This window comes from Bos mutus, chromosome 27, assembly GCF_027580195.1.
Source record: "Bos mutus isolate GX-2022 chromosome 27, NWIPB_WYAK_1.1, whole genome shotgun sequence".
Classification (NCBI taxonomy): Eukaryota; Metazoa; Chordata; class Mammalia; order Artiodactyla; family Bovidae; genus Bos; species Bos mutus.
Genome location: NC_091643.1, coordinates 42,957,205 through 42,983,344, shown reverse-complemented (window position 1 = coordinate 42,983,344; position 26,140 = coordinate 42,957,205). Strand labels below are relative to the sequence as shown.

Genomic DNA, 26,140 nt, shown 5'->3' with positions numbered 1-26,140 from the left:
AGTAGTGATTTCCAGCTCAGCCTGGCTGATGAGACCTTACCTAGTGTCTGCAGTCCCAGTTCACCACACACGCTGGCCCTTGTGGATCTGGTAACACAGGTGCGCTGGCATCCACCCCAGTGACAGATGACTGCATGTCACAGTAACCTGCCTGCTCCCACCCGGCTCACCTGACTCTTACAAACCTGCTGTGAAGGGACATGGAGACAGGTCTTCTTCGTCATCACCATCGCCACTGTTGTGCTGTCTTAATGAGCAGTGCTATGCCTTCTGTGTATTAAAATGTCTAATGTAATTGTTCTGTGTGTGCTAATATTTGTCTGTTTACGTCCCACAGCTCCTTCAGATGTGTTTTTCACCCATTCAGTGAGGAAGGGATATTACGAATATTTAGGGAAAAGACAGCCTGTGCCGCTGTTGACTGGTTCAATGCAACTAACAGCAAAGAGGATGTGACCCTCACTGAAGCCTCCCAGGCGGAGCTGAAGTTGACAGTAGGTACCCAAGGGTCTCCCACACCAGACCCTCTGCTAGTCTTCTGGCTGAGGGGGCACCAACATGGGCCAAGTGCTGGCTGCTGTTACCAGGGCTTTGCACCTGCTGCCTCTCACTAGGTCATCTCAGTGACCGAGGCAGGATGGTTCTATCTCCTCACTTTAAAGGTTACAAAGCCAGTTGTGAAAAACAAATTAATTTGCTGCAGATTACACACAGATTTCACTGCAGATGGTGATTGCAGCCATGAAATTAAAAGACGATTACTCCTTGGAAGGAAAGTTATGACCAACCTAGACAGCATATTAAAAAGTAGAGATATTACTTTGCCAACAAAGGTCCGTCTAGTCAAGGCTATGGTTTTTCCAGTAGTCATGTACAAATGTGACAGTTGTACTATAAAGAAAGCTGAGCGCTGAAAAATTGATGCTTTTGAACTGTGGTGTTGGAGAAGACTCTTGAGAGTCCCTTGGACTGCAAGGAAATCCAATCAGTCTATCCTAAAGGAGATCAGTCCTAGGTGTTTATTGGAAGGACTGATGTTGAAGCTGAAACTCCAATACTTTGGCCACCTGATGCGAAGACCTGACTCATTGGAAAAGACCCTGATGCTGCGAAAGATTGAGGGCAGGAGGAGAAGGGGACAACAGAGGATAAGATGGTTAGATGGCATCACTGGCTCAATGGACATGGGTTTGAGTGGACTCCGGGAGTTGGTGATGGACAGGGAGGCCTGGTGTGCTGTGGTTCATGGGGTCTCAAAGAGTCAGACGTGACTGAGCGGCTGAACTGAACTGATATACAGATTGTGTTACATCAGATACGTAAGACTTATGCCCAGATGTTCACATCTCCAAAATTTAGTTTTGATATTCTCTTGCTGTCATTCTTTAAAACTTGTTTGCTCCTAGAGAGCTTTTATTGATGCATCTCAGTTTAAAAAAGCAATTTTTTTAGGTAAAGGGTTTTTTCTCCCAGCATGCATCGGAGAGCCCTTGTGAGGACCTAAGGGGAAGACATCCCTCAGTGAGACCTGGGCCACACTGGCACCCTGACCTTGGACTTCTAGACTCCAGAACTGTTATTTTGTTCAGTCTGTCCACGAGATTCTGAAGGAAAAACTGTATTTGATCCATAGATCAAATATATTTGATCTATGGAAATAACCAACAAGGTAGCCACACTTGTAGTGCGATCACAAGAAGAAAGATCTGTGAGCGCCGGAGAGATCAAGCCCTGAAGCACTGACTCTAAGACCCTAGACTACCAGAGAACTAACCCTAGGGAGTATCAAACAGTGAGAACTCACACAAAGAAAACCACTTGCATACAAGACCTGGCATCACCCAACCACCAGTAGCACCTAAACAACAAACAAAACAAAAATGCAAGCCTAGTCGTCAGCAGACAGGATTAGTATTACCATCTCACTCAGCCTTGCCCGTCAGAGGAAAAACAAACAAAGACTCAGGACAAATCTCACGCTATACGAAACTTACACAAACCACTGGATCATCCTTAGGAGGCCAGAAACCAAAAGGAAGAAAGGATTCAGTTGTGAAGCCTGGGAAAAGGAGACCTCAAACACAATAAGTTTAGGAAAAAAATAATTAAAAGGAAGAGAAATGCTGCACAAATGAAGGAACGAACTAGAAACAGAGAAGTCCAAACAGATGAAGAGGAAATAGGCAAACGACCGGAAAAAGAATTCAGAATGATGATAGTGCTGCTGCTGCTGCTGCTCAGTCGCTTCAGTCGTGTCCGACTCTGTGCGACCCCATAGACGGCAGCCCACCAGGCTCCTCCATCCCTGGGATTCTCCAGGCAAGAACACTGGAGTGGGTTGCCATTTCCTTCTCCAATGCATGAATGCAAGAAGTGAAAGTGAAGTCGCTCAGTCGTGTCCGACTCTTAGCGACCCCATGGACTGCCGCCCACCAGGCTCCTCCATCCATGGGATTTTCCAGGCAAGAGTACTGGAGTGGGGTGCCATTGCCTTCTCTGATAATGATAGTTAAAGGTGATCAAAACCTTGAAAACAGAATGGAGAAAATGCCAAAATCAATTAACAAAGACCTAGAAGAATGAAAGAATAAACATACAAAGCACAATTACTGAAATTAAAAATACTCTAGAAGGAATTAATAGCAGAATATCTGAAGCAGAAGAATGAATCAGTGAGCTGGAAGATAAAATGGTGGAAATAACTTTTGAAGAGCAGAATAAAGTAAAAAGAATGAAAAGAACTGAGGTTAGCCTCAGAGACCTCAGGGACAATATCAAATGCACCAACATTTGAATTATAGGGATCCCAGAAGAAGAAGAGAAAAAGAAGGGGTATGAGAAAAATTTTGAAGAGATTATAGTTGAAATTTTTTCCCAACGTGGACAAGGAAATAGTCAATCAAGTCCACGAGGTGCAAAGAGTCCCACACACAGGATAAACCCAAGGAGAAACACACCAAGACACATACTAATCAAACTAACAAAATTAAACACAAAGAAAGAATATTAAAAACAACAAGGGAAAAGCAACAAGTAACATACAAGGGAAACCCCATACGTTTAACAGCCAACCTTTCAGCAGAAACTCTGCATGTCAGAAGGGAAAGGCAGGATATATTTAAAGTACTGAAAGGGAAATATCTACAACCAAAATTTCTGTACCCAGCAAGAATCTGATTCAAAACTGATGGAGAAATCAAAAGCTTTTCAGACAAGCAAAAGTTAACAGAATTTAGTACCACCAAACCAGCTTTACAACAAATGTTAAAGGGACTTATATAGTCAAGAAATACTAGAGAAGGAAAAGATCTACACAATCAAACCCCAAACAATTAAGAAAATGGCAATAGGAACATATATATCAATAGTTACTTTAAATGTAAATGGATCAAATGCTCCACCCAAAAGACACAGACTGGCTGAATAGTTACAAAAACAAGACCCATTTATATGCTGTCTACAAGAAATCCACTTCAGACCTAAAGACACATATAGACTGCAAGTGAGAGGATGGGAAAATATATTCCATGCAAATGGGAAGCAAAGGAAAGCTGGAGTAGCAATCCTCATATCAGACAAAATAGACTTTAAAATAAAGAATATTACAAGAGATAAGGAAGGACACTACATAATGATCAAGGGATCAATCCAAGAGGAAGACATAACAATTGTAAATATCTATGCATCCAACTAGGAGCACCTCAATACATAAGAGAACACTAACAGACATAAAAGGAAAAATGGACAGTAACACAGTAATAGTAGGAGACTTTAACACCCCACTCACACCAATGGACAGATCATCAAAGAAAATTAATAAGGAAATACAAGTCTTAAATATACATGAGATGAGATGGATCTCATTGATATCTTCAGGACATTCCATCCAAATGCAGAACACACCTTCTTCTCAAGTGCACATGAACATTCTCCAGGATAGACCACATTGTGGGTCACAAATCAAACCTCAGTAAATTTAAGAAAACTGAAACTGTATCAAGCTTCTTTTCTGACCACAATGCTATGAGACTAGATATCAATTACACACAAAAAACCCTGTAAAAAACCACAAACACATGGAGATTAAACAATACGTTTCTAAATAACCAACAGGCTACTGAAGAAATCAAAAGGGAAATCAAAAAATTTCTAGAAACAAATGACAATGAAAACACGACAACTCAAAACCTGTGGGAAGCAGCAAACGAAGTTCTAAGAGGGAGGTTGATAGCAATACACAAGAAACAAGAAAAAACATCGAATAGACAGCCTAACTTTACACCTAAAACAACTGGAAAAAAAGAACAAAACCCCCCCAAAATTAGCAGAAGGAAAGAAATCATAAAGGTCAGAGTAGAAATACATGAAAAAGAAATGAAAGAAACAATAGTAAAGATTAATAAAACTAAAAGCTCATTCTTTGAGAAAATATAAACAAAACTGACAAACCTTTAACCAGACTCATCAAGAAAAAAAGAGAGAAGACTCAAATCAACAGAATTAGAAATGAAAAAGTAGAGGTTACAACAGACAGTGCAGAAATACAAAGGATTATAAGAGACTATTAAGAATAACTATATGGCAATAAGATGGATAACCTGGAAGAAATGGACAGATTCTTAGAACAGTTCAATCTTCCAAGACTGAGCCAGGAAGAAATAGAAGTTATGAACAACCAAATTACATGCACTGAAATTGAAGCTGTGATCAAAAATCTCCCAAAAAAACAAAAACCCAGGACCTGATGGCTTCACAGAATTCTATCAAACATTTAGAGAAGAGCTAATGCCTATCCTTCTAAAACTCTTTCAAAATACCACAGAGGAAGAAACACTTCCAAACTCATTCTATGAGGCCACCATCACCCTGATACCAAAACCAAAGACAACACAAAAAAAGAAAACTACAGGCCAATATCATTGATGAACACAGATGCAAAAATCCTGAACAGAGTTTTAGCAAACAGAATTCAGCAACACATCAAAAAGCTCATATATTATGATCAAGTTGGGTTTATTCCAGGGATGCAAGGATTCTTCAATATATGGAAATCAATCAATGTGACACACCATATTAACAAACTGAAACTTGAAGACTATATGATAATCTCAATAGATGCAGATTTTCTGCATCTTTACAGAAGCCTTTCAAAAAGCCTGTCAAGCCTTTGACAAAATTCAGCACCATTTATGATGAAAACTCTTCAAAGAGTGGGCAAAGAAGGAACCTACCTCAACATAGTAAAGGCCAAATATGATAAGCCTATAGCAAACATCATTCTGAATGGTGAAAAGCTGAAAGCATTACCCCTAAGATCAGGAACAAGACAAGGGTGTCCACCTTCACCAGTATATTTCAGCACAGTTCTGGAAGTCCTAGTTATAGCAATCAGAGACGAAAAATAAAAGGAATCCAGATCAGAAAAGAAGAAGTAAAGCTCTCACTGTTTGCAGATGACATGACACTATACACAGAATACCCTAGAGATAGTATTAGAAAATTACTAGAGCTAATCAGTGAATTTAGCAAACTTGCAGGATACAGAATCAATACACAGAAATCACTTGCATTTCTATATACTAACAATGAAAAATCAGAAAGAGAAATTAAGGAATCAATCCCATTCACCATTGCAACAAAAAGAATAAAATATCTAGGGATAAACTTATCTAAGGAGACAAGAAAACTGTACACAGAAAATTATTACACAACACTAATTAAATGAATCAAAGATGACATAAACAGAGAGATAGTCCATGTTCCTGGGTAGGATGAATCAATATTGTGAAAATGACTATATTACCAAATACAACCTACAGATTCAATGCAATCCCTATCAAATTACCAGTGGAATTTTCACAGAACCAGAAGACAAAATTTCACAATTCATATGGAAACACAAAATTCCCTCAATAGCCAAAGCAGTCTTAAGAAAGAAGAATGGAGCTGGAGGAATCAACCTTCCTGACTTCAGATTATACTACAAAGCTACAATCATCAAGCCTCTTGATGAAGTCATAAAAAGCCTCTTGATGAAGGTGAAAGAGGAGAGTAAAAAGTTGGCCTAAAACTCAACATTCAGAAAACGAAGATCATGGCATCTAATCCCATCACTTCATGGGAAATAGATGGGGAAACAGTGGAAACAGTGTCAGACTTTATTTTTTGGGGCTCCAAAATCACTGCAGATGGTGATCGCAGCCATGAAATTAAAAGACCCTTACTCCTTGGAAGAAAAGTTATGACCAACCTAGATAGCATATTCAAAAGCAGAGACATTACTTTGCCAACAAAGATCCATCTAGTCAAGGCTATGGTTTTTCCAGTGGTCATGTATGGATGTGAGAGTTGGACTGTGAAGAAAGCTGAGCACCAAAGAATTGATGCTTTTGAACTGTGGTGTTGGAGAAGACTCTTGAGAGTCCCTTGGACTGCAAGGAGATCCAACCAGTCCATTCTGAAGGAGATCAGTCTTGGATGTTCTTTGGAAGGAATGATGCTAAAGCTGAAACGCCAGTACTTTGGCCACCTCATGTGAAGAGTTGACTCATTGGAAAAGACTCTGATGCTGGCAGGGATTGGGGGCAGGAGGAGAAGGGGATGACAGAGGATGAGATGGCTGGATGGCATCACTGACTCCATGGGTGTGAGTCTGAGTGAACTCCGGGAGTTGGTGATGGACAGGGAGGCCTGGCCTGCTGCGATTCATGGGGTTACTAAGAGTTGGACACGACTGAGTGACTGAACTGAACTGACAGTCATCAAGACAGTATGGTACTGGCACAAAAACAGAAATATAGACCAATGGAACAAGATAGAAAGCCAAGAAATAAACCCATGCACCTATGGGTACCTTATTTTTGACAAAGGAGGCAAGAATATACAATGTGGCAAAGACAGCCTCTTCAATAAATGGTGCTGGGAAAACTGGGCAGCTACATGTAAAAGAATGAAATTAGAACACTTCTTAATACCATACACAAAGATAAACTCAAAATGGATTAAAGAGCTAAATGTAAGAGCAGAAACTGTAAAACTCTTAGAGGAAAACATAGGCAGAACACTCAATGACATAAATCAAAATAAGATCCTCTATGACCCACCTCCTAGGAGAAGGCAATGGCAACCCACTCCGGTGTTCTTGCCTGGAGAATCCCAGGGACGGGGGAGCCTGGTGGGCTGCCGTCTATGGGGTCGCACAGAGTTGGACATGACTGAAGTGACTTAGCAGCAGCAGCAGCAGCAGCAGGGCCCACCTCCTAGAGTAATGGAAATTTTAAAAAAGTAAATAAGTGGGACCTGATTAAACTTAACAGCTTTTGCACAGCAAGGAAACTATAAGCAAGGTGAAAAGACAACCTGCAGAATGTGAGAATAGCAAATGAAACAACTGACAAAGGATTAATTTCCAAAATATACAAGCAGCTCATACAACTCAATACCAGAAAAACAAACAACTCAATTTAAAAGTGGGGAAAAGACTTAAATAGACATTTCTCCAAAGAAGACATACAGATGGCTAACGAACACATGAAAAGATGCTCAACATTGCTCATTATTCAGTTCAGTTCAGTTCAGTCGCTCAGTCGTGTCCGACTCTTTGCGACCCCATGAATCGCAGCAAGTCAGGCCTCCCAGTCCATCACCAACTCCCGGGATTCACTCAAACTCACACCCATCGAGTCAGTGATGCCATCCAACCATCTCATCCTCTGTCATCCCCTTTTCCTCCTGCCCCCAATCCCTCCCAGCATCAGAGTCTTTTCCAATGAGTCAACTCTTCGCATGAGGTGTTGACTGGAGTTTCAGCTTTAGCATCATTCCTTCCAAAGAACACCCAGGGCTGATCTCCTTCAGAATGGACTGGTCGGATCTCCTTGCAGTCCAAGGGACTCTCAAGAGTCTTCTCCAACACCACAGTTCAAAAGCATCAATTCTTCGGCGCTCAGCTTTCTTCACAGTCCAACTCTCACATCCATACATGACCACTGGAAAAACCATAGCCTTGACTAGACGGACCTTTGTTGGCAAAGTAATGTCTCTGCTTTTGAATATGCTATCTAGGTTGGTCATAACTTTTCTTCCAAGGAGTAAGGGTCTTTTAATTTCATGGCTGCAGCCACCATCTGTAGTGATTTTGGAGTCCAGAAAAATAAAGTCTGACAGTGTTTCCACTGTTTCCCCATCTATTTCCCATGACGTGATGGGACCAGATGCCACGATCTTAGTTAGAGACATGCAAATCAAAACTACAATGAGATATCACCTCACACCAGTCAGAATGGCCATCATCAAAAAGTCTACAAACAATACATCCTGGAGAGGGTGTGGAGCAAAGGGAACGCTCTTGCACTGTTGGTGGGAATGTAAATTGATACAGCCACTATGGAAGACAGTTTGGAGATTCCTTAAAAACTAGGAATAAAAGCACCATATGACCCAGCAATCCCACTCCTAGGCATATACCCTGAGGAAACCAAAATTGAAATAGATACATGTATCCCATTGTTCATTGCAGAACTATTTACAATAGCTAGAACATGGAAGCAACCTAGATGCCCATCAACAGATGAATGGATAAATAAGTTCTGGTACATATACACAATGGAATATTACTCAGCCATAAAAAGGAACACATCTGAGTCAGTTTTAATGAGGTGGATGAACCTGGAGCCTATTATACAGACTGAAGTGAGTCAGAAAGAGAAAGATAAATATCGTATTCTAAAGCATATATGGAATCTAGAAAAATGGTAATGAAGAATTTATTTACAGGGCAGCAATGGAGAAACAGACATACAGAATAAACTTATGGACATGGGGAGAGGGGAGGAGACGGTGAGATGTATGGAAAGAGTAACATGGAAACTTACATTCCTATATGTGAAACAGATAGCCAAAGGGAATTTGCTTATGTCTTAGGAAACTCAAATAGGGCTCTGTATCAACCTAGAGGTGGGATGGGAAGGGAGATAAAGAAAAGCGCCAGCTCTGGTTACTTGTAAGCAAGAGACACTATTTTAAGTGCTTTATATGCATTGTCCCTTTCCTTCTTGCATCAATCTTGTGACTTAAGTAATCGTATTAAACACTTTTTTTTTTTTTTAACTGGTTGAAAAAGAGAAACACCCGGGAAAACTAAGCAGTCTTCCTAAGTGACAGAACAGGAGTAGGATTTGAGCTCTTCAGTCAGAATCTCAGTGATTAGAATCTGGAGCCCAGCTCTCAACCCACATGGCACAGAATCACCTTCAGACTGAATGTACTGCCTTCTGTTTTCTAAAAATTATCTCACTTCTTATAACAATGTATCCTTTTCTATAGACTAACTCCTAAAGTGTTCAGACTCTGAGTTATTCACAAGCCCCAGCCCTGGTTCTGAACATAAAGGTCCCAGAGGGGCACAGAAGCAAAAGATATTAAGAAGAGGTGGCAAGAATACACAGAAAAACTATACAAAAAAGATCTTCAGGACCGAGATAACCATGATAGTGTGATCACTCACCTAGAACCAGACATCCTGGAATGTGAAGTCAGATTGGCCTTGGGAAGCATCACTCCGAACAAAGCTAGTGGAGGTGATGGAATTCCAGTTGAGCTACTTCAAATCCTAAAAGATGATGTTATTAACATGCTGCGCACAATATGCCAGCAAATTTGGAAAACTTAGCAATGGCCACAAGAGTGGAAAAGGTCAGATTTCATTCCAATCCCAAAGCAAGGCAATGCCAAAGAATGTTCAAACTACTACACAATTGCACTCATCTCACAAGCTAGCAAAGTAATGCTCAAAATTCTCCAAGCCAGGCTTCAACAGTACATGAACCATGAACTTCCAGATGTTCAAACTGGATTTAGAAAAGGCAGAGGAATCAGAGATAAATTGCCAATATCCGTTGGATCATCAAAAAAACTAGAGAGTTCCAGAAAAACATCTACTTCTGCTTTATTGATTATGCCAAAGCCTTTGACTGTGTAGATCACAACAAACTGTGGAAAATTCTTCAAGAGATGGAAATACCAGAACACCTGACCTGCCTCCTGAGAAATCTATATGCAGGTCAAGAAGCAACAGTTAGAACGGGACATGGAACAGCAGACTGGTTCGCAATTGGGAAATGAGTTCGTCAAAGCTGTATAATGTCACCCTTCTTATTTAACTTATATGTCAAGTACATCATGCAAAATGATGGGCTGGATGAAGAATGAGCTGGAATCAAGATTGCCAGGAGAAACATCAATAACCTCGGACACAACGATGACACACCACCCTTACGGCAGAAAGTGAAGAACTAAAGAGCCTCTTGGTGAACGTGAAAGAGAAGAGAGAAAAAGCTGGCCTAAAACTCAACATTCAGAAAGCTAAGATCATGGCATCGGGTCTCATCACTTCATGGCAAATAGATGGGGAAACAATGGCAACAGTGACAGACTTATTTTCTTGGGCTCCAAAATCATCGCAGATGGTGACTGCAGTCATGAAAGTCAAAGACACTTGCTCCTTGGAAGAAAAGCTATGACCAACCTAGACAGCATATTATAAAGCAGAGACATTACTTTGCCAACAATGGTCCATCTAGTCAAGGCTATGGTTTTTCTAGTAGTCATGTATGGATGTGAGACTTGGGACTATAAAGAAAGCTGAGCACCAAAGAATTGATGCTTTTGAACTGTGGTGTTGGAGAAGACTCTGAGAGTTCCTTGGACTGTAAACCAGCCAATCCTAAAGGAAATTAGTCCGGAATATTCATTGGAAGGACTGATGCTGAAGCTGAAACTCCAATCCTTTGGCCACTTGATGCGAAGAACTGACTCACTGGAAAAGACCCTGATGCTGGGAAAGACTGAAGGCAGGAGAAGAGGATGACAGAGGATAAGATGGTTGGATGGCATCATTGACTTGATGGACATGATTCTGAGCAAGCTCTGGGAGTTGGAGATGGACAGGGGAGCCTGGCATGTTGGTCTTGGGCTTGCAGAGAGTCGGACATGACTGAGTGACTGATTTGAACTGAGGGGCACCCACACGTCACTGATGACTAGACAGACACATGGTTCATCTCCAGAAAGTATTCTGGAAATACTTGGAAATGGATATGGAAAGTATCATGCAGGACTCTTCCCATCCATCACATTTCACTTTCCTGCATCCCTGACTGGGAAAACATCTCAAAACGGTGCACACACTCTGGATTTAGGAAAAGAAAAATAATGCATACTCACAAATTTTTAACACATACTTATTTATGAATTCATGATCCAGGATCCCCAAAATTGCTTGTCACCTTGACCCTGTGAATGTATAAATGAGATAGACCGGGTGCTCAAATCTAGTCCTGCATCAGAATAAACTGAGACTTTGTAAAATATTCAGATTTCTTAGGCTCACCCAGGTCATTTGGATAATATTTCTCTTTATGGAGTTTGGATTTTTTTCCCCAAAGGTATGCTCTCCAGTGTGACTTTGATGCATTAGACTTGGGTTTGGAAAAGAGGTTTAATCAAAGGGTTGTTCAGACTTAGTCCCAGTGGACAGAAGTCCACCTGTCATGTATAGTCTGATTGGGAAGAAGTATAGAGGAGGAAATGGAAGTCACACTTCCAGAGTGCCAGCCAGGACCCGGTGTCCTGTGGGGTGCTGTAATTTAATCAGCATAAAACTCTCCTGAGTACATCTATCTTATCTCTACTGATAGTTTGTTGAAGTGGGGTTCAGAGTTTTATAGGTTAAACTGGATACCAGGAACACAGAGTTGCTGATGGTGGAGACGGACAGCAGCCCAGAGTCAACTCTTCATGTGGTACTCCTTGTCCGTTGGTCCTTCTTGTCCTTGGGTTCTTCCCATCCTTGTGTCCTTCCCATCCACAGGCCCTTCTCGCCTTTGGGGTTCCCTTCCATCCTGTGTGATTGGCCAGTGGACACTCTTCCTGCGATGTTAGAGGTTTGCTTCTCTGATGGGAGGAAGTGGGAATTAACTGCTGGAGTCCCTGAAATGAACAGTGTGCCTTCCCCTTGAACCTGTCTCTCTGCACAGATGATGTCTAAGTTCATTATTATTATTATTAAATATCTGTTCATTTCTTTGTTTACTTATTTATTTGGTTCCTCCTGTGGGTACGGAATTAGCCATAGCTGCAAACACATCCTCCCCCAACCCCACACACACACCCAGACCCTCTGGACAAAACCATTCAGCAGTCATTCCAAGGACCTTTGTCCATCATGCCATTCATTTCATTTTAATAAGCACAGTTCATCTGTATAAGTAGTTATATTTGGGGCTACTGTTATGGTCTCTCTTTTATATTGATTTAGAAATATTTATGTTTTAAATAAGAATTTTGTACACTCTCCATGTCTTTTCAACATAGCTGTTTTTATCCAGACATTTTTTAGTGATTCAATATTTTTATACATTATTCTCCATTTAAAATTATTGTAAAATATTTGGTATAGTCCCTGTGCTGTACAATATATTCTTGTAGCTTATTTCTTGAACAGTAGTTTAATCCCCTAGGTTATGTTTCTTTTTCTTTTTTAATACATACCCCCATCCTCAGAAGTGAGTAAAAACAATAAAAATATTGAACTTAAAAAGTTAATATAACTGAATGTATATTACTTTTGTTCCTTCTGTGGGATAAAGTTGAACTGGGTGAAGTAGATGATACTTCACGAGGACTTCAATAAGAAGTGATTTTTAGGAAAAAAGAAGGACCGCAGCTAAACTTTAAAAATAAAATATTAATCTCTGTTATTGAAAACACTATCCTCTCTGTAACATATCCCACATAAACAGACTAAACGCCTACCCTCCTGACCATAAGCGTTTCTACGATGCAAGAAGAACCCATGATCCTTTCCTAGGTGTTTACAAACAGGAGGAGGCCCACTTACTTGTAAAAGCTTTTCAGATTAAAGGCCCAGTGGTATTTTCTTCAGCAACTTTGAGAACAACCGGGGACTGGATGGTTATGTGAATACTTCCTGGAGGGTTTTCTAATCGTCATGTCTGCATAGAGGTGGGGGCACCAACGGGGATTCGTTCAAAGACAACCTGGGTCCTGTCTGCACCGTGAAAACTCAGGGCCCTTGTCCTGACCTCGCAGCCATGTTACCCTTCATCATCTGATGGAAGAAAGCCGTCTCTGAGACCAGAAAGAAACTGGCCTGGAGCTACAGGCTGTTCCTGCCAGACAGAAGAGCTTAGATGCAGACCACAACCCATTGTAAGAATGAGACCACACTCTTCCCAGGCCCTGCTAACCACCCAGACGCCCCTTCACAGTCTCCTTTGCAAGTTAACTCTTTGCTCCTGCACTAATTCATCATCAAACTCGAGCGTAAAGGGCCTCACGTGATACACAGGAGACAGCAGCTGTGACACAGTGAGTTTTACATAATGTAGGCTCTGAGGTAATACGTGTGTTCCCCCTTCCAAAGGATACTTAACCTATAAAAGTTTAAAATTTACTACGTTTTTGAGATCAAAATGAGACAGGGTTTGTTAGTTGAAGTTCATATCTGTATTTTTCAATTTAACTATAAATGGGAAACTCAGAAGAATGACAAATTTTTTAAAGAATTAACCATTAGTGTCTAAATAGGAGAAATATTTATATGATGATAAAAGAGGTTATGATTAACCCTTGTCGTTTTCTTCCTTTTCACGTGTATCAAATATCATTCGGACTTGAAAGGGGAGTTTACTTTTCAAGGTGATGTACATGGAAAAGACTGGGAAATTCAAGCTGGAAAGGCAAGATACGCTGCACTTACGTGATTTTTCAAATCAAATATCAGGTTAGTCTGCAGATGACTGAGTTGGGTGTGACGGAAAGGACATGACTCAAAAGAAACAGAAACAAAAATAATGGGAGAGATTGATGGATTTTACAACTGGGTGGAAAAAATCCCCTTCATTGGCAAGCAAAAGAGAAAATATCAGCTGGTATAAATGCAATCAATCTGCCAGACACAGGATTAATATCTTCAATTTACAAAGAGATACTTTGAAAAACAGGAAAAAAAGCAAAGTGGAAACTCAAAAAATAACAAATAACAAACTACATCACCCTAAGAATATCATTAATTATAAATAATTAAAAATAAACTATGAAAAGATCTTAACTTGAAAAATATGTATTATAACAACAAAGGGAGATCATCTTCAGCTAAGAATGCTGAAGTTTTTAAAAAGCGATTTGGGGTGCACTAGAAAAAGGCACCTGAGTGTTCATTTTTGGTGAGTGTGTGAGTAGATGTGTACAATTTGACAATATTCTTTTATCAATGATTCTACCTCTAAAATTTTTAATCAGAAAAGTGTGATCATTATTTTTTGCATATTCAGGTGTGTGTACAGCAGGATTATTTTTAATAGTTGAAATTAGAAATAACCTAGGTATCTCACACATCTATCATATATGAATTGCTTCTTACATCAATCTTATACAATGTGTTACACTAAATAGAAGACAGTTTAATTCAGTATTTAATTCAGTATTAGAAAACAAAGATTACATAATGATGTAGAAAGGTCTTAATGACGTATATATGAGACAGAATTTTGTTCTAGATAGACAGAAGGGACAAATATGCCGACCTGCCTTCTTTATGTCTTTCTCAAGTACTAATTAGACAAGACAAATATTTGGGAAAAAAACAGTAGATGTGAAGCTTACCTCATCCACTTGCTAGTTTTGTGATCTACGAGGAATTACAACATTGTCAAGCCTATTTCGTCATCTGAAATCTCAGTAGACAGTCTGTTCCTGGTTGCTGGGAAGATTGAGAGTCAATATGAGGGTCTGCGTTGTGCTAAAGCTCTTCTCACACACGTCTTTGCTCAGGTTGCTGCTAACACAGATGAGAAGAGGCATCTCTCATGGAGATCAGATGATGAGCACCATGTTTCTCCTGAATAGTACCAGCTACTTTCTACTTTACTTACAGAATGTTACTAATGTATTAATTGCACACAGAGGAGTACCACTATGTACGATTTGACACCGAGCAGTTTTTCAGAGGAATATGAGTGTAGTATTTGCTGATGGTTGTCACTGATATACTCATTTCATAAATCCTTTATCAATATCCTGAGGGATTCCGAAGGAAATACATACCAACCTGTAATAATCACACTTGAAAAACAAACAACTTGACCAAAAGGGATAATTAATCATAAAATACTCTAAACCCACCTTTCCAAATTAAGAACTTGTACATAGAAGAAGCTTTAAATTACAATGTCAGCCATGGCTGAGATGGAGCTTTCAATGGGGTTATATTATTTTGAGATAACTAAAATAGGCCGGCACTAATGATGGTGAGGTTTTCTCTTGCTCTGAGCCATACCCTGTGGTTATCTGCTCTCCTTTCTCAGAGGCACATGCTCTAGTAATTCTATCTAAGGACACTCCAGCGAGCCCTACACTATACTCTATGGATGTCGGAGTTTACTGATCCAGTGAGCCTGACCGGAACCATCATTTTGCTGTTGAGAATTTTCTTTGCGCTGCTCCATTTCTTTATAATCTAGCAAAAGAACAGCTTGTTATAACAACTAATTTTTCTTCTCATGTGATGATGAGCTTATTGTCAGGAAAAACAATTTGCCTCACAAAATAATTTGAATCACAAGAAAGTCTCACATTCAACTAATGAGAAAAGTTTAGTGTAACTGATGTTTCAATAACAGCCATTCATTTCAAAGTTATGGCTATACTGTTTTTATGGATAAAAATAAACAATTTCTTAACTGTCTCCAGTCAGTAGATAAACTGAAAAAAAATAAAAACTGATTCTCTTTCAGTTCAGTTTAGTTGCTCAGTCATGTCCGACTCTTTGCGACCCCATGAATTGCAGCATGCCAGGCCTCCCTGTCCATCACCAACTCCCAGAGTTTACCCAAACTCATGTGCATCGAATCCGTGATGCCATTCAGCCACCTCATCTTCTGTTGTCCCCTTCTCCTCCTGCCCCCAATCCCTGCAGCATCAGGGTCTTTTCCAATGAGTCAACTCTTCGCATGAAGTGGCCAAAGTATTGGAGTTTCAGCTTCAGCATCAGTCCTTCCAATGAACATCCAGGACTGATCTCCTTTAGAATGGACTGGCTGATCTCCTTGCAGTCCAAGGGACTCTCAGGAGTCTTCTCCAACACCACAGTTCAAAAGCATCAATTCTTCAGCGCTCAGCTTTCTTCACAGTCCAACTCTCACATCCATACATGACCACTGGAAAAACCATAGCCTTGACTAGATGGACCTTTGTAGGCAAAGTAATATCTCTGCTTTTTATTATGCTATCTAGGTTGGTCATAACTTTCCTTCCAAGGAGTAAGCGTCTTTTAATTTCATGGCTGCAGTCACCACCTGCAGTGATTTTGGAGCCCCCCAAAATAAAGTCTGACACTGTTTCCACTGTTTCCCCATTTATTTCCCATGAAGTCATGGGACCAGATGCCATGATCTTAGTTTTCTGAATGTTGAGCTTTAAGCCAACTTTTTCACTCTCTACTTTCACTTTCATCAAGAGGCTTTTGAGTTCCTCTTCACTTTCTGCCATAAGGGTGGTGTCATCTGCATATCTGAGGTTATTGATATTTCTCCCGGCAATCTTGATTCTAGATTGTGCTTCTTCCAGACCAGCGTTTCTCATGATGTGGTCTGCATATAAGTTAAGTCAGCAGGGTGACGATATACAGCCTTGATGTACTCCTTTTCCTGTTTGGAACCAGTCTGCTGTTCCATGTCCAGTTCTAACTGTTGCTTCCTGACCTGCATATAGGTTTCTCAAGAGGCAGGTCAGGTGGTCTGGTATTCCCATCTCTTTCAGAATTTTCCACAGTTTATTGTGACCCACACAGTCAAAGGCTTTGGCATAGTCAATAAAGCAGAAATAGATGTTTTTCTGGAACTCTCTTGCTTTTTCAACCAAGTCGGGCTTCCCTTGTGGCTCAGACGGTAAAGCGTCTGCCTTCAATGTGGGAGACCTGGGTTCAATCTCTGGGTTGGGAAGATCCCCTGAAGAAGGTAATGGCAACCCACTGTAGTACTCTTGCCTGGAAAATTCCACGAACTGAGGATCCTGGTAGGCTACAGTCCATGGGGTCACAAAGAGTCGGACACGACTGAGTATCAAAAAAAAAAAAAAAAAAGTTAGTCTGAAAGGCAACTCAATGCAAAACTCATGTAAGAAACAAAACTAAATTGGTTTTTCCATTAAAATCAAAGCTCCTTGGACTTTGGTGGTGGTCCAATGGCTAAGACTCTGTGCTCCAGTGAAGGTCCAGGTTTGATCCCTGGTCAGGGAACTAGATCCTACATGACACACTAAGACCGAGCACAGCCAAACAAATATATAAAAATAAATAAATACTAAGAAAATTGAAGCTGCAATCCTGCCCCCCTGCCCCCTCACAATCAGAATGGGAGAAAGTGCAAGCCATGTGTCTACTCAGGGACTTATATCCAACATATGTGAACACTCATGGCTAAATAGTACATGTTTAGCAGGCAAATAACCTAACTAAAATACTGGCAATTAGTTTGAATACATATTTCTCCAAAGACATAAAAATGACCAACAAGCAAATGAAAAGATGCTCAACATCATTAATCATTAGGGAAACAAATCAAAACCACTTCACACCCACTAGGGTGCCTCAGACCAAAATGACAAGAAACAAGTGGAGGCAGAGATGTGCAGGAACTGGGGCGCTTGCACTGTGTTGATGGGAAGTACCAATGGTAAGGCTGCTGCAGAAGACAGCCTGGCCGTTGTTATTCACTGGGTGGTTGAAACATGGGGCTACCACAAGGTTCAGCAGTTACACTCCAACACATATAGGCGGAAGGACTAAAAAACTATGTTCACACATAAATCTGTACATGAATGTTTGTATCAGCGCAGCGTTCCTCCCAATTATCCAAATGTCCATCAACTAGTGAAAAGATCTTGAAAACATTATGCTAAATACAAGAAGCCATTCACCAAAGGAACACATATTGAATGACTGTATTTACAGGCAATATCCAGAGCAGCCGAATCTAGACAGAGAGCAGAGTAGTGGTTGTTGAAAACTGGAGTCTGGCATAAGGGGGAGGAGGAGTGACTGCTGAGAGGCCCTGTCAATTTCAGGGGTGACAGCAGTGTTCTCACATAGGTTGTGGTGATCACTGCAGCATCAAACTCCCACATTTTTAATAGTAAAAAAGAAAAAGCCTTGAAGTATATGTATGCATTAAAAGGGTGAATTCTACAGTATGTGCATTTCTTTCAGTAGTGCTCCAGCCTATAACGTGAAAAGACACTCACCTTCATTCTTAAGAAGCACAACTGAGAAAATAGCTGCGCACTGCATCTGATTTCCTAGGGCAGCAGCAGTGGTAATCATGTGCAGAAGCGGGGCAGCGAGAGACAAGGATGGAGGTGGGGGGCATGGCGGGGGGAGATTGGACACAGTGTCCAGGTCTCTCCTGAGATGAGTTGGAAGGAAATCGGGACGCCACTTTGGAGAGACATTAGGTAAGACTGAGCAGCACTACAAGGTACACGTTCTGTTGGGCAGTGCTTCTACTTCTTAGAATCTATCCTCTATATTTAGCCTTCTGCTGATGCATCTCTGTAGAAAGAGGATTTCATGGTGGCACTACAGAGAACTACTAGAAATGGCCCAAATGTTTTTCAACAGCCAATTAATAGGATACTGCACACCTGAAAACAATTACATTCACGTGCAAATGAAGAAACTCACAAATATATGGATAAGTTAAAAAAGGCAAATATAAATAATGTAAATAGTATCCCCATATTTTAGGAAAATAAGAACAAAGAAACAGTCACAAATATTAATAGTACACTGGCTAAGACACCCAGCGGCTAAGACACCGCACACCCCATGCTGGGGGCCCTGGTTCCATTCCTCATCAGGGAACTAGATCCCACACGCCGCAACTAAGACCCGGTGCAGCCAAATAAATAAATACAAATACACACACACACACTATACTAGTACATTATGTGAAGGATGCTAAAGCACACACAAAAGCAAAACTGAAGACCTTGTTAATTATAAAGAGGAAAACTAGTGCAAAAGGCAAGGCGTGGCCCTTTATGTCCATCATCTTCATATTTATTTCTGTATCTGCTTACGCCTTTAAGTTAGTATCATGTGCATGTATTACCCCTCAAGTTATTAAAACATGGGCAAATAGCTGAAATTAATTAGGTGCTCCAGACAGCATAAAAATTTCAGAATCAAGTCAGGAGTTTAATTAAAAAAGACCTTTCATATTGCCCTGTGTCGTGATATGATGTCTCCTGTGGCAGGTCCATTATCCAGGATTTTATTAATTGGAAGTCTGAGATCTATGATGGCCAAAAATACATAGTCTTGCTTGCAGATAACAGAAAGTAGCTTTCGTTAATTTAAGCAGACTAGAAATTTATCAGAATAAGCAAAGAGATGGACAGAATTATAAACAGCTGGAGAATGAGCCATGGTAACTTAATGGAAGCCAACGGATGTTGAACCACTACAAAGACAGCACCATTTTTTTCATCTCTCAAATATGTACTGAGCAATTGTTATGTTCCAGGTTCTACTGTAGGAACTGGGGATTTAAGAGGAAAGCTGGCCAGACAACTACCCAGGCATCATGCAGCAGATGTTCTAGTAAGTGGGGGTCCTGCAGAACCTGTGCTACGTGGCAGGACTGTTCCAAGCAGCTGAGACATCCTGACATTTCATTCTCAAAACAAATCTCTGAAGCTGGGCCCTTTGAGCCGCACTGGGTTCTCCTGGCTGGACAGCGCCACCCCTGGTGGCTGGGGTTACTGCTGCACCCAGCCCCCAGACTGGACAGGTCTGCCCTGCTGCAGCTGGAACCACCACCACCCCCAGGAAGTTCTTGATGCTGTCCCCAGGGCTCTAGTCCCATCACAGCCCCGAGTCTCTGCATCACTCATGCTAACCTCGTGCCCAAGGAGGGCGCACCCTTGCTGGCTCTGCTCACAAGCCCATCTCCTGGGTGCTGAGATTCAGGAGAACAAGTATCTGGCATCCCCTGTGCATGGGAGCTGGTGAATGCATCTGAAAATGAAAAATTAAATCTGAATCATACATGCTGATGCAGAAGGATCGCAAAAAGGTATGGTTTATTTACAAGGTGCCAACATCCAGGATAAAACATGTTTACCTAAGACCTGAAGGTGGTAGTGAGTAGCATAATCCTGCATCTACTGAAGGTGTGTGTGTGTGCTCAGTCGCTCAGTCAAGTCCAGCTCTTTGCAACCCCATGGACTGTAGCCCACCAGGCTCCTCTGTCCATGGATTCTCTAGGAAAGAATACTGGAGTGGGTTGCTATGCCTTCCTCCAGGGGATCTTTCTGACCCAGGAATTGAAACCACATCTCCTGCATTGGCTGGTGGATTCTTTACCACTGAGCCACCTGGAGAACAGGATGGAGGTTCCTTAAAAAACTAAAAATAGAGCTACCATATGATCCTGCAATTCCATTCCTGGGCATATATCCACAGAAAACTATAATTTGAAAAAAATACATGAACCCCCCGAGGTTCTCTGCAGCACTAATTACAACAGCCAAGTCATAGAAGCAACCTATATGTCCACTGACAGTTGAATGAGGAGGATGTAATATATATGTATGTATACACACACACATGAGTATTACCCAGACATTAAAAAAAATGAAATAAAGCCATTTGCAACAATATGGATAAACCCAGAGATTATCATACTAAGTGAAGTGAGACAGAAAGACAAATACCTTATAATATTGATTATAAGTGGAATCAAGAAAATGATACAAATGGAATTTTTACAAAACAGAAATAGCAGCACAGACATAGAAAACAAACTTATGGTTAGGAAAGTGGGGAGAAAGGGCATAAATTAGGAATTTGAGATTAAATATATACACAACTATCTATAAAACAGATAATCAACAAGAACCTACTGTATAGCACATGGAACTATACTCAATATCTTGTAATGAGGGATAATGAAAAAGAATCTAAAAAAGAATATATATACAGCAAAGTGATTCAGTCATACATATATATACATATATACATGCTGCTGCTGCTAAGTCGCTTCAGTTGTATCCGACCCTGTGTGACCCCATAGATGGCAGCCCACCAGGATCTTCTGTCCCTGGGATTCTCCAGGCAAGAACACTGGAGTGGGTTTCCATTTCCTTCTCCAATGCATTCATGCATGCTAAGTTGCTTCAGTCGTGTTCGACCCTGTGCGAGCCTATGGACAGCAGCTCATAGGGTTGCTCCTCTGTCCATAGGATTCTCTAGGCAAGAATACCGGAGTGGGTTGCCATTTCCTTCCTTAAACATATGTACATATTGTTTATTAATTTTTAAATGTCATACAAGTGCCTGAGAGGTCTTGACTACTAAGACAAAGCAGCGTGGCACACATAACATAAAAGCATATATACTGTGTATTCTACATGCCAAGCCATGTTTTGGGGCATTCCGCTATGTGAAAACTCATTCTCCACACAAACCTGATGAGGTAGACAGTTTTCTCCATTTTTCAGATGAGTAAACGTACAGGCAGAAATACTAAGAGTCTTGCCTGCTGTCTCATAACTACAGAAGTCGAACTAAGATTTCAACCTTGACAGCCTGTTTTGTGTGTATTCTCTTAACCATCCATGAAAGCCAAAGTGAAAGTGGCTCAGTCGTGACCGACTCTTTGTGACCCCATGGACTTTACAGTTTATGGAATTCTCTAGGCCAGAATACTGGAATGGGTAGCCTTTCCCTTTTCCAGGGGATCTTCCCAACCCACGGATCGAATCCAGGTTTCCTGCATTGCAAGCGGATTCTTTACCAGATGAGCCACAAGGGAAGCCCAAGAATACTGGAATGAGTAGCCTATCCCTTCTCCAGCGGATCTTCTCAACCCAGGAATTGAACTTGGGTCTCCTGTACTGCAGGTGATTCTTTACCAACTGTGCTATCATCAACCATCCATATTATCTTTCTATTCACATGTTTGACAGCTTATTGTGCTATTTGGGTCAAAGAAAATATTTATTTTCTTGAATTAATATATTATTCCGGTACAGAAAATTTCACATACCATTAAATACATCTGTCTCAGATTTATCCCTTGATCTGGCTTTGAGAAAAGGGAATGGTATGCTTCTATCTTTGAATAACCCTAATTAACGTATCTCCTTGCACATGATATTATTTGTCTATCTATTATATATTATTATCTACCCAGCTGTCTTGGCTGAGTGAGAAAGAACATGTTCCTAGGAGTCAATTACCTAAACACACATTAAAAGAGCTTTTGAAAAGGAATGAATGATTTTTGATCCAAAGTGAAAGCTTTTTTGAGTAACTAAAATAACAGAATTATCAGAAATAATTAGCAATCATTGATTTTTTTTGTGACACTCATCTTTCTAAGTACTTTATAGTCATATTCTGAAGTAACAGTAAAAATTAGTCCATGGGTTTACATCCCAAATAATGCTCACCAACAAAAGACAAATTCTACCAAGTCTCAATGGTCAATTAGGTTTGTTTTCAATTAATCAATAACCTTCATATATTATCCCACATAGAGCTAAAAATGTCATTCAAAGGATGAAATGCAACAATATTTAATCTCATTCTCACTCAGTTTCAAATTCCCTTTGGTAACTGAGCAAGATCTGAGGATCGGGGTTGCAGACTGTTTGAATACAGATAGAGGATGTCAATTATAATTTTGCTCATTTTCCAAAGGATCAACCTCAAGGTTAATGGAATCACACTGAAAAATGAAAGAAAATTCCGACACATTAAAAAAAAAAGACCTCTTAAAATTCAGTTATATATGTTCTCAACAAAGAAGTTTAACTCAATTATAATGACTCATCAAAAGAGTGTAAAATGAATCATTCCAGGACTCTAAATTCATCATGGAATTATTCTGAAATCTGCTAACTTTTAAAATTATGTTGGAAAACCCATCACCATTAAGATAGCATTAATTTTTTAGAAATTAGTAGACAATATTTTTGCAAAGTAACTGTCTCATTTTAAATTTTAATAACAGTTTAATTTTTTAACAGTTACTTTCCAAAAATATTGTCTTACTAATTTCCAAAAAATTAATGCTATCTTAATAGTGATGGGTTAGGGTTAACCTGGAGAAGGCAATGGCACCCAACTCCAGTACTCTTGCCTGGAAAATCCCATGGGCGGAGGAGCCGGGTAGGCTGCAGTCCATGGGGTCGCTAAGAGTCAGACACTACTGAGCAACTTCACTTTCACTTTTCACTTGCATCCATTGGCGAAGGAAATGGCAACCCACTCCAGTGTTCTTGCCTGGAGAATCCCAAGGAAGGGGGAGCCTGGTGGGCTGCCGTCTATGGGGTCGCACAGAGTCGGACACGACTGAAGCGACTTAGCAGCAGCAGCAGGGTTAACCCTAACCCTAACCCATCTGTTTTGTAAGAACAGACATTTCTTCCAAACAGGAAACGCAGATCGCCAAGAGGCACATGAAACGATGCTCAACATTACTGGCTAATCAGGAAAATGCAAGTCAAAACCACAGTGAAGTTTCAGTTTGTACTTGTCAGAATGAAAAGTAAAAAGTGTTAGTCATTCAGTGGTGCCTGACTCTTTGTGAACCCATGGACTAAAGCTTGCCAGGTTCCTCTGTCGTTCGGAATTCTCCAGGCCAGAGTACTGGAGTGGGGCAGCTGTTCCCTTCTCCAGGGGACCTTCCCCATCTAGGGACTGGACCCAGGTCTCCCGCACTGCAGGCAGATTCTTTACTGTCTACCCTCAGAAAGACAGGAAGCACTGAGGATGCTGTGGATTAAAGGGAATGCTCCTACACTGCTGGTGGGAATGGAAATCGGTGCAGCCACTATGCAGAACACAGTAGTGGAAAAAATTAAAAATATAACCAACAAGAGATTGAGCAATCCCACTCCTGGGTACACACACAAAGAAAACGACAACACAGACTGGAAAAGAAACATGCAACCCACAGTTCACAGCAGCAGTATTTACAAGAGAGGCAGCTAGGGAGATCTGAGCCCGCATGGGAGTAGGGCCGGGCCATGAGCACCCCGAGGCCCGCAGTCACAGTAAGAGTCCATGCACTTCCCAACCAGCCTCGTGCTGAACGCTCAGCCACCAACCACGGGGCCCTCCTGAGAGGCTCTGAGCACGGGCTCCCGCGGCTCTGCCCTCTGTGCTGCCCCTCAGGCCCCAGCCTTTCCCGAGGCCACAAGGACTCTACACAGAAGAGAAGGTCCACACCTTCTCACCATCGGTCCATCCCTCCAACTGCCCCAGGGCGCCTGGCCCGGCCTCCCCACCGGTGTCCGGGCTTGTCCAGGCCTCTCCGCAGCCCTCCTCCGCCATCACGTGATCACTTCCCTGCCGGTCGGTGGTTCTGCTTGATGACGGCCAGCCCACGGACGTGCAGTGACGGCTCCCAACACTAAGACCTCCTGGATCTCACTCCTTCGGCAGCCACTTTTCCTCTTCACAGAGAACCCTGAAAGGGCCTCCTGTACCCGCATCCCCGTGTCCCCGGCAGCCCCCACCCCATCTCCCCGACGGCATGCAGCCCACCCCGGCACGGCGGCACCCGTGTCTGACCCTTCATAGCACTCACACAGTCGCTTCCCCTTCTCAAGGCTCCTCCTTGGGGGTCTGGGACACAACCTCATCTTGCGAGCCCACCCTGCCCTGGGGGTCTCAGCCAGGCCTGGCCCCTCCAGGCCCCCAGGTTTTACCTCTGCTCCAGCCGTACTGCCAGCTGTCCCCAGGTGTTTCCAGGGTGTCCGAAACGCATCGAGTGCCACTTCACCCCGAACCGGCCTCGACCCGCCTCGCCTCAGCCTCCGTGAAGGGCACGGCTTCCCTCCCATGTGTTTGAGTCAGTCCTCCCGGGATGGCCTGGACTCCACCCCGCCAGCATGTTCCGCGGGCTCCACCTGCAGGACGCGCCGGGATGCACACCTCCGCCTCCGCCCCGGCTCCCCACCACAGCCTGGTCCACACGGCAGAACCACTCCGTTCCTGAGTCACCACAGGGCTGTTCTCGGCTGAAGACCCCCAGGGGCCCTGCTCTCAGGGTCAGAGCCCCAGTGCCCACAGCCCGGCCGGACTGCCCGCGCAGCTCGCGAAGTGGCAGGTCCCACTGGCCCCGGAGCACCATCCCCCCACTCCTGTCTCCTCACTTAGGGAAACGGCTCCAGGCCCTGGTCTGGTATGACCGACAGATGCTGGAACGGGTGTGAGCTCTCCTCACTACTGGAAATTCAGGATAAACTGGCAAAAATATACAATAATTTACATGTATCAGTGAACGGTTAGTTTTGGAAAGCAGTTCTCTTAAGGCAAGAAGTGTTTTGTCAATATGTAACGGGTTTACTATATTTTAATGGTTACAAGTGAAAACTGAGACAAGCCTGGCTCCAGTCCAGCAAATCGTGGCCCCACACTCTCCTCTGTGAAGTGACTTCACAAACATGTGAGAAGCCGCCCGCCAGGACGCACGCAGCAGCCCCCCATCCTCGGACCCTGTCTACCCCCAACACTTGACAGGACAGGAGGAGAGCCAGGTAAGAGGGATTCATTCCTGCCGTGGACTTCCCCATGGGGGCAAGGTCAGGCTCACCTCCCCCTCTGGAGGCGACCCTCAGGAGCAGGTGGAGCCACAGCAGGAAGCTGGTGAGAGGGAATGGCAGGGGCGGGGCCATCTGCTGAGCTCCTGTCACAGCAGGACCACGAGCTGAGTCCTCAGAGCCTGCAGGACGGACGTTCAGGATCAACAAGCAGCAGATGACATGTCTGGTGAGGCCCCTCCACAGTTCACACAAGGTGCCTTCTCCCCGTGTCCTCAAGTGGCAGAAGGGCTGGGGGCACTCTGACCCCATTCATGGGGGCTCCACCCTCATGACCTCGTCACCCCCCAAAGGCCATACCACCACCCCGGGCACTTGGATTCAGCCTGAGTTTTGGGGGGATACACACTCAGACCATGGCAGAATGACCCCACTGAACGACGTACAGGATTTGTGCTGAGGGCAGGCAGGGGCTCAGACTTCATTATCTGGGGAAAGGGGATGA

General features: G+C 42.3%; 1 long non-coding RNA gene across 1 annotated transcript in view; it reads right to left on the bottom strand.

The window, feature by feature from the left end:
• Positions 1–24,932, bottom strand: part of LOC138985969 (uncharacterized) — a 37,043-nt gene extending 12,111 nt beyond the window's left edge. Inside the window, exons 1-2 of the long non-coding RNA XR_011462897.1 lie at positions 24,802–24,932; positions 7,104–7,259 (exon numbers count right to left, since the gene is read on the bottom strand). This is a non-coding gene — a long non-coding RNA (uncharacterized lncRNA). The remainder of the gene's footprint in view (positions 1–7,103; positions 7,260–24,801) is intronic.
• Between the last annotated feature and the right edge of the window lie 1,208 nt (positions 24,933–26,140).